Source organism: Ruditapes philippinarum, unplaced genomic scaffold, assembly GCF_026571515.1.
Source record: "Ruditapes philippinarum isolate M1 unplaced genomic scaffold, ASM2657151v2 ctg554_1_1_1_1, whole genome shotgun sequence".
In the NCBI taxonomy this organism is placed as follows: Eukaryota; Metazoa; Mollusca; class Bivalvia; order Venerida; family Veneridae; genus Ruditapes; species Ruditapes philippinarum.
This window is the reverse complement of record NW_026864532.1, coordinates 32,271-41,788: the sequence shown is the minus strand read 5'-3', so window position 1 is coordinate 41,788 and position 9,518 is coordinate 32,271. Positions and strand designations below refer to the sequence as shown.

General features: G+C 30.7%; 1 long non-coding RNA gene across 1 annotated transcript; it reads left to right on the top strand.

The window, feature by feature from the left end:
- Positions 1–3,856: 3,856 nt before the first annotated feature.
- Positions 3,857–5,294, top strand: LOC132725966 (uncharacterized). The gene is made up of 3 exons (XR_009625132.1): positions 3,857–4,402; positions 4,570–4,669; positions 4,887–5,294. It is a non-coding gene; the product is annotated as an uncharacterized LOC132725966 (long non-coding RNA).
- Positions 5,295–9,518: the final 4,224 nt, after the last annotated feature.

Here is a 9,518-nt window from a genome sequence, read left to right as displayed (position 1 = left end):
TCTGTGTGCCCCTATTTATCACTTTCTTCATTGTAACTATTGTGTGACATCACTCTTATTTCTAGGTCACTTTCACCACTATCTTCTGATAAAGGTTCTTCTCTTTGTTTTTTTGGTTTGTAAGTCATGCTCTAGGGGGGGGGGGGGGGGATCTCGCATCCCTTTTTCCTGTGTGCTTATTTTGATGTCTATTTTCTGGCATATTGTCTGATAAAGCTTGGAATCTATTTGCTGTTGATATTGGAGTACTGAACTGCAGGTGTCTGTTGCTATTGTAAAACACTTTTTTATTTTGTTGAACATTTTTTGGCTTGTTGTATTGTGTTTCTCTCCATGTATTAGCGGGGCCTCTGTTGGGTTCATCCTCTGCTTGGTTAGTGTTATGATTGCCATCTGTATTTGTTAGGAAAAATCTTTTTGTTGTCTATATATAGGCGATCCCTAACTAGTTTGACATTTGACCCTTTGTCTTTGGCAGCTCTCATTTCTGTATATAAGACTCTCCTTCTTTCTTCTATCTTTTTAGGAAAACTGATCTCTGACCGCAAACTTTGTGTTTTTTTAAACTTGGCGCTGAGTATTTTATGAGGTCCTTTTTGCTTTAAATCTTTAAACTTGGCAATAATAGGTCTGGGTTATATTTGGTCAGCCTTTCTTCTACCTAATCGATGTACTTTTTGAAATAGTATCTCCTCATCTATTGCCATGTATTTGCTTATGAATGATTTCAATATATGTCTTGAGTATTTTCATATTCACCTGGACCTAAATTTGTTTCTTCAATGCCAAAAAAAAAAAATCAAATTATTTTCCATACTTCTACATTGGATGTCTAGGATGGTTTCTTCTTGCTCATCTTGTTTTTGCTTTAAATTTTCATTTGCTATGTTCATTTTTCTAACTTCATCTCTTAAGCTTTCAATACATTTATTTTCTTCAAATTTTTGATCTACCACTGCACTCTTGTATGCTCAAGATTTGCTTCAATATATTTCATATTTTCTTTGAGTGTTGCTTCACGTTTGTAACGCCCGAGGTAAGCCAAATTTATCTTTTTGGTTTTAGCGCCATAAAACAATGTGCCGGGGTAAAACAAAACAAAACAAACAAACACTGCTGTAATAAGCAGTAACGTTTTCTAAGTTTCTTTGATTGCTTTCTTTGGTAATATACTAAAAGCACAAAATCACTAAAACTGCTCTGGAATGCTGCAAGTAATAACAAGATAAATCATTTTCTTATCCATTTTGAAAACTCGCCTTACCATATTCAGTTATTTTTTTACGACAATAGCAAAATAAGTTTTGAAATTTAACCACAATTTCAAGCAGTTGGCAAAAAAGAATTTGAGGATTTACTTTATAAGTTCTACTCGTTTCTGTGAATAGGTTCTAAGTTTTAAACAAAAAGCTCTTAAATCATAGCTCAAATCACCCTATGATTGTTTTGTGAAACTAGATAGTAAGACATCAATGTTAACAAAAATTACAGATAGGTACATGTAACAATTTTATGTCATGTTTATTGTGACAGTTCAAGTTAAATCTGAATTTTGAATAATTGCTTTGATCAAATTTGTAAAGTCCTTCTCTCCAGGTTATAAACATTTTCTTGAGTTCTTTCCTTTAAATTTTTAGAACTTCCTTTTTGGGCGATGACATTCTAAAGCGTTTCTGCCCAAACATATACCCGAAATCTGAGTTTGAGCTTAGAGAATTTCGTCATAACCTCAGTTCTTTGACTTTTTTAATGTTCACATGGCATCATTTTAAGCTACTGTTTAATCCAAATGTTCAATAACCTATTTAATTACATTTCCATGTGGTGAAGCAGCTTACAAGTATTATTTCACCATTTGTTTTGTTTCTCATATTTTGTTTTTCAAAGTTTTTGTTAGAACATGATATTAAATCTCATTTCATATACAATCTGATTGTTTTTCTCTTTTGGACATATTTTGTAACGATAATCTAATCAAAAAAAAATTTATATTTTACTTCTTTAGAAATAATAAAGTTATTGAACTTATATTACACATTAACAAACAAATGCAAATCCGTTGATACACATCAAATTTAATGGTGTTTTCAGACAATGACAATCAAACTGTCAGTGATAACAATTTTGTTGCTCGAATTAATTCTCTGCATATTTCTAGCAATTTATTCATAAGGTAGACACACTTATCACTTTGTATCGTAATAACAGAAAATGTTATTACAAATGATGCGAATGTCCTATATCTTGTCAAAAACAAAAGATAACGTAGCGGCGCCCTCAACGTTATGTTGATGAAAAAGATAATATTTTTGATTGTAGTACTTTGCACATCTGAGTAGAAAGATTGGTCATTTATCGTTATCAATATGTTAAAGCAGACTGGATATTAACTTCAAAGGCCATTAAGATAAAAGACGAAACAAAGAAAACCCAATAGGAACTTTAGAAGCAGATAAAATTGTAGCAATATATAAGTAATGCCCTAAAATTTGATCTGTGTCTATTTCTGAACCCTGAAACACATTTTAACTTTATGTTTTAGTTTAATTGTAAAATAAGACATAAGCTCTCACTCCAGGAACGATTATTTTTAGCATACAGTAACGCACGAAATGTATGGCCATATCACAAGTTTATAGCACGATAATTGAACTTGAAATTGACTAGTTTATAGCACGATTATTGAACTTAAAATTGTAAAAGTACATGTGAACCAATAAATAAGTTCAGACATGATGAGAAAAGATATTTCCTGTAAATACTTTTCGTTTACATAAATGTAAAATCACGGTCAGCGGTACGTTTCTACGAGTACTGGATTTAATTCTCACCATTAATTCACCTTATGTAAAGATAGTATATTAAATATTCCAACAGTAATATATAACTTTTTCAAAACTGATAAGACAAGAAAAAATAAAAATAAAAAACTTGCTTTTTCTATCGTAATTAATAAACAACATGAAATCTGAATGATTTTATCTGCGGATTTTGTTAAAGTTCCAGGATGTACATGATGGTTATCAATTTTGACATGAGTATAAAGAGCTAGGTTCACTAACCATAGATTTTTGCCCTAGATATTTTGCAAAAATTAATTCTATGCATATGTTTCATTTTCCAGTTCAATCCTTAAACTGTGAAAAACATATACATTGTCAGTCATATGTTACATTTAGTATGATTAAAGGTCAATTAAAATACCCCTATATCAAGCAACCCAGCAGGCACTCGACGTTGTTTCAACGTTGAAACAACGTTGAAATATGGTCGTGACGTTGTTCTACCAATATTCAACTATGGACGACCATACGGTTATATTGCCAATGTATATACAACGTTGATTCAACATTGTTTATGGTCGAAGTTTTACATTTAGTTTAATCATTACATAAACCTTTATACCACTAATTTTGTGTTTATTATTCCTTTATTGAATTAGTCTGTAAGTGATTTTTGTCAGGAAAATTTGCGTTACAATCTTTTTCCCGTATATTCAAAATTAGCGTTTAAACAAATAAAGTTGGAAATAATTTTTCACTTTATATTAACGCTTTAAATGTTTAGTTAATATGTTTTGTTGTTTGTTGTTTTTTTTTTTAGTTCTTTATGAATAATATTAATTAGTCAAAACCCCATTTATAAAATAACGCTGGTCAGGGAAGTAATTGTTGCGGGTCTATGATTTTGTTTTGTTGGCTATGATTATCGTTCGTGCAAATGGTGGCGCTGTTTGAAAAAATTTGAAAACAACACGATTGACAATTTATTTTGGATTTCGAAGGTATTACCGTAATGTTTTACTTTAGTTTACTGATTATTTTCTAAAATATATTTATTTATTCTTAAAATTCTACTTTAATTTACTGTATGAAATAAATGAAAGATGAAAACACATGATTGAGTTGATTTGACACGTTTTCGCGACCTAATTGAATGATTTGGGTTTGGTAGGCCTTGTAAGCATGAAGTTATTGATGTCCTTGGCAATTTATGATTTTACAAATCTTGTCATTCTTTAATTTATTTTTCATATTATTAAACATTTGTCTGTACTATATCCTAATTAGAATTTAATCAATTATAAAATCGAAACCTATTAAGTAGTTCGGCCCACATAATTTACGTCCCAAGACAATATATAACAATGTCTATGTTTATATTTTAGTGATAGTATAATACAGTGTTAATAAGTTTAAAAAAAATACATTATTATTAAGTTAACTTACAAAGTTGAGTGTTAAACTTTAAAGTTGAATAGTCGTAAATTTATATAGAATAATAAATCTAATTCTATTTTATTATATATTATTTTATATTCTAGATCCTGGTCCTGGCTGAAATTTGGAGTATTGCAGCTGTAGTCTGTAAACCATACACTCAACATGAAAAGGACTGTCAGGTTTGTTAAATTGAAATTAATTCTTATAAATTTATACATTTGAATTTATTTACAGTACAAAGCATAAATTTTCAACTACTGGATATTTATCTTGTCTTAAAATATATTATTTTCTGAATATTCCTGTAATATTATTAATATAAAATTTACATGTTTGTTGATTTCAGGATGCTGCATAAAATGGTCTTAGCTAGAGCCTAGAATGTTAATTTCTTGGGAATATGCTGCAAGGAACTGACGGGGAGCAGTTTTTCTTACCAATCATAGGTGAGACTTTTAAATAGCTTCTTTTTAAAAGATTTTGTTGTCTTATATACAGTATTTGCTGTCAATATGAAACTTAGCTATATTTCAATTTCTATGCTGTTTTATGATGTAAATCTTAAAGAAAAGCATTTTAAGATAAAAACAAATCACTAAGTTGAGTAATTATATGTATAATTTGAGATTGACCAAGTCAACAACTTCTTATTTTTATTTGCAGAAGCAGTAAGAGACAGCCAAAAAAGTACTCAAACACCTGACATACCCAGAAAGATCTAGAAGAAAAGATTGGAACAGATTGTAGCTTAATTGTTAAAACTATTAAAGTGAATTTAAGCTGCACTTGAGCTGTATTTTTTAAATAAAATATCTGAAGTATTTAATATTGTCTTGATATTTTGTTAAACTTTGTAACTTTGCTTTATATCCAAAAATTAAAGTATGGTGGGTTTTCAACGTTGAAATGACATTGAAACTTCAACGTTGTACCGACGTTGAAGCTGCAACGTTGTATCAACGTTGAAATTTCAACGTTGTTTCAACTTTCAAATCCGAATATAAATCCAACCTTATTTCAACGTTGAAATCTGACCATAATTCAACGTTGAAACAACGTTGATGTGCCTGCTGGGAAAATTATGAAAATTCACATTTTTTTGGGTTCAAAAAGAAAATTAAAGTAACTGCACAGTCCAGCCCCCCCCCCCCCAAAAGATTAACACGTTTGCATTAAAGAGAATCAAAAAAAAAAAAAAAAAAAAAAAAACACAACCTGATTGATCAACTTGATGACTTCTTTCTCATGAAAGCATTTCAGTTGTTAACTCCGTACAATTTGATGATTAGTAACAATAGAAAATTAGTTAGAATACATCTTGTTATCGACATTTTACTTGCTTTACATTCATTTCATTATTTGATGATGATATCATATAGAGTATATTTAACTGATTTTATTGTTTCAACGCTAGCTATCCTTTTAAAATACTTGGCGCCTCAATTGTAACTTAATGTCTTAGAAAAAAGGAAACCGAAATCCTAAAGGAACACCCAAAACGACAAAATTGAAATTGTTAAAGGCTCAGTTTGATTAAGCCTGTTCATGGCCGGTATCAAACGTGTAAGGTATCGAGCCAGACGGGTAATATACACATTAAATTTCCCCGATGGGTACCCCGCGTTGTAAACAACATGCGCCGTGCGATGCGCGTACGGTTTGATTTTACGCGATATAAATTCCGATTTACAAGCACTTTTAAACTGTCAAATGATAAATATTTATCAAAATACAGTAATGATGCATATTCTCGTCAGTATAGGAAACAAATATGACCTTGTGAAAGCTTGATATTAATTCCAAACAAGTGCGTTCAACAGACTACTCCTTTTCTCTTGTTTACATCCGTTATGTTCGAAAGAAAATACGTCATGTATTTATGTGACGTCATGTTATTGTGAAGGGGTATCCTAAAGGGAATCTTATTTCGACGTTTCATTTGAAGTAGCAATGATTTATTTTAAAATCGTCTTAACTCGGCACGGGAAGGGTAATAAAAATATTATTTTGGTTTTGGAGTGATATATGTGGATATATTACCTGCCAAGATAAAATATCACTCGGGTGATATAAATCTTGACAGGTAATATATCCACATATATCACTCCAAAACCAAAATAACATATATTATGTATTGTTTTTATGTTCTTGTTATTCGTAGATGCATCATAATTCTCCGAAGCAATGGAGCTGCAGAGAGATAAAAAGACAACAAGAATCAGACACATGCAATTATAAGCAGGATAGGCACATTGACAGTCAAATACACATCCACAGGCAATACTTAGGAAAAATGCGAGCGAACTATTTATCCGTGAGAATTCAAGCTAAAATCTCTAAAGTGTTTTTTAAATTGGGTTTACGGCATACCATCACAATTTATGTCAAAGGGCGCCGAAAGATGAGTTGGGCTAACCTCGGGTGTTTCAAACTTAAAGCCACACCAGGGGTAAAAACCACCGTACCTGCTGGAGCTAAGAAATTCAAAGACTCCAGCAAACATTTGTACAAAAAAATCTTACAATTTATCTTTAGTATCGTAAGTTAAATCTTAAGTACTTTTCAAAAAGCCACTCATAAGTTAACATTTTATAGTAAGATAAAATATTCAATTACGATAAATCTTACTATAAAAACATCCCTAGCAACGTTTATTTGTTATTGATGTGCATACTCGTTATTTGATTCCGTTTTAAAAAGTAAATAAAGAGCTTGAAATATGTATTGAACACAATCAAGTTACAATAAGAAGAAAAATTATTCAAACTGATATATTTTCTATCTTGATTAAAAATAACTGCATGTATCTAAGTGATTCAGATAGAAAGTCCGATAAGTTATTGATCAGGTATAAATAAATAAAAAGGTGCCACTAGTACATGCTGGAAATAAAATCGAACTCATAAAATTGTACAAATAATAAGTTTTCAAGAATTCTATCTATAGTTCACATTTAAACTATTCATAACACTCTCCATAATGTCGTGGCGTCACACATGTTTATGTCAGAAAAATAATTTTAGCTTAATTTGTGTTATATATAACATTCTGTCAGTGATTTGTTTTTTTCAATTTTCAAAACAACCTGTGACTTCCAGACGGGGAAAATATAACACAATAAATCAGAAAAGGGGAAAATCAAATTCCAACAACTGACAATAAAATTTATCCACACATTTTATAACATTTTTAATTTTAATTCAATTTAATATGCATGGTACATAGCAGAGGCTTTCTACAGTATAGGAAGAGCTTTCTGTCATCTAGCTAATATTAAGGTCATGATTCTGGTGAAGAATTGCACAGAGCATTTTAAGAGTAAAATATTAGCATTTTTTAGAGGAAAATATACATATGTTGGGCTAGTGCTTTGTCTGTTAAATACAGGAAACAAATCACTGACTGTTTGCTTAATATATATAAGTCCTTCCATTTTTTGTTTTTATTCAGTTTAGATAAGAAATACATGATATTATATATGTTTTTTTTTCCCTTAGGCTATTGAGCAGTGATGTTTGGCTAATCATTGCCCTGCAAAATACCATCAAAATATTAATAAATAGTGACATTAAATTATGGATTTTTAATCTAAAAGCATTATGAATATAAAATGAATTTGGACTTAAAATATTGGATATAAACTATTTTTGGTTTTGGAGATATTAGAGAAAAAGTTTTTTTCCCTTTGTTCTGCAAGACTAAAATTAGAGAATTTAGTTTTTTTCAACAGTCTTGAGATGTACCCTGGTGGGATTTAAAAATAGTTTTTCTGAAGTTTTTTACTCTCCTGAATATAATAACAGTACTGGTTCAGTAGTGATTTCAATAGATTGGATTTAAAAGGATTATCTTGGACAATACTGTATACTTGGATTATTATACCATTATTCAACGATCATGAGTGGAAATAAAAAGGAGCAATCAAAATTGACATTCAGTGGTAGCCAGAAGGCATCAACAAAACCTCAAGTGAAAAGGTTTCAGCCAGATACTAGTAACAACAGCAATAATAGTATGGATGAACTAAATAATATAACAGAACAGTTAGATTCAATGAACAAAAACATAGCTGAATTGAGGGAGGATCTCAAAAGTATTCTCAAGAAAGATGAGGTGGAAAATTTGATAAAAACTACAGTCACCAACATTGTGACCAGCTTAGAAACGAAGTTGCAGGCACATGTTTCTACCCTTGTTAATGAAAGAACAAAATATCTAGATGATAAAATACAAAGTCTTGAATTTGAAAACAACTCCCTGAAAGAAAAACTCTCTGATTTTGAAAATAAAACTGCAGAAAAATTACGAGATTTTGAAGAAAAAATTACCAAAAATTACAACGCTAGCATGGAAGCAAAACAAAAGATCAAACTATAATGAGCAGTACTCGAGAAAGAACAATGCTAAAATACTGAATATTCCGGAAGAGACCAGGGAAACAGAAGAGAGCTTAATGACCACTGTCACAAATCTCATACAGACCAAATCTGGCGTCACCCTTAAACCAGAGGATTTCATTGCTATGCACAGAATACCCACAAAGAAGGGTCTTATCAGACCAGTGCTCTTCAAACTCAGAAATGACACCCTGAAATCCCCACTTATGCGAAAAAGAGGTGCAATGAAGGCTGCTGGACACCGCTTGGTAGACGATGTTACCAGGCTTAACCAAGGACTGATCAGTCGCTTATCAATGCATCCAGAGATTGAAAATGCATGGTATTTCAATGGGTCAGTTTATGGACAAACAAAATGCAGTGAGCGCATAAAATTTGACATATATGACAATATAAATAACATGATCAGTGAATTCCGTGGGAGAAAAGGTAGTTAAAAACAGCATTTAGTGACAGAACAATTGACTTCAGCACTGCCTATAGATCAGTAAAAAACATTGACTCCTTGTATTGTTTGTTTTTGTTGTATTTTAATATATATATATATTGTCACTGAAAGCCTTCTTTTCCTTTTGCATGTACATAGAAGTACTACAACTTTATCTTTAAATACCTGTGTATAAGATTGCTTTGTTGTAACAATCTAGGTTATAATACATCTTTTTGTACTTGCTTTCTTTGTCAACTTATTGAAATGATAGAGGTACTATGTAATTTAATTCTTATCTTTACACCATTTGTTTTGCTTTGAGAGAGTTAAAAGAAAATAAGTCATTATATTATATAAAGATTTAGTGTAATTGTCTAATATAAATTTCTACAACTGACATATACATGTACTTCTTTTCTTGCCATGCTGAATTATATAATCAATATTAGTTAAATAGGAAGGTTTTGT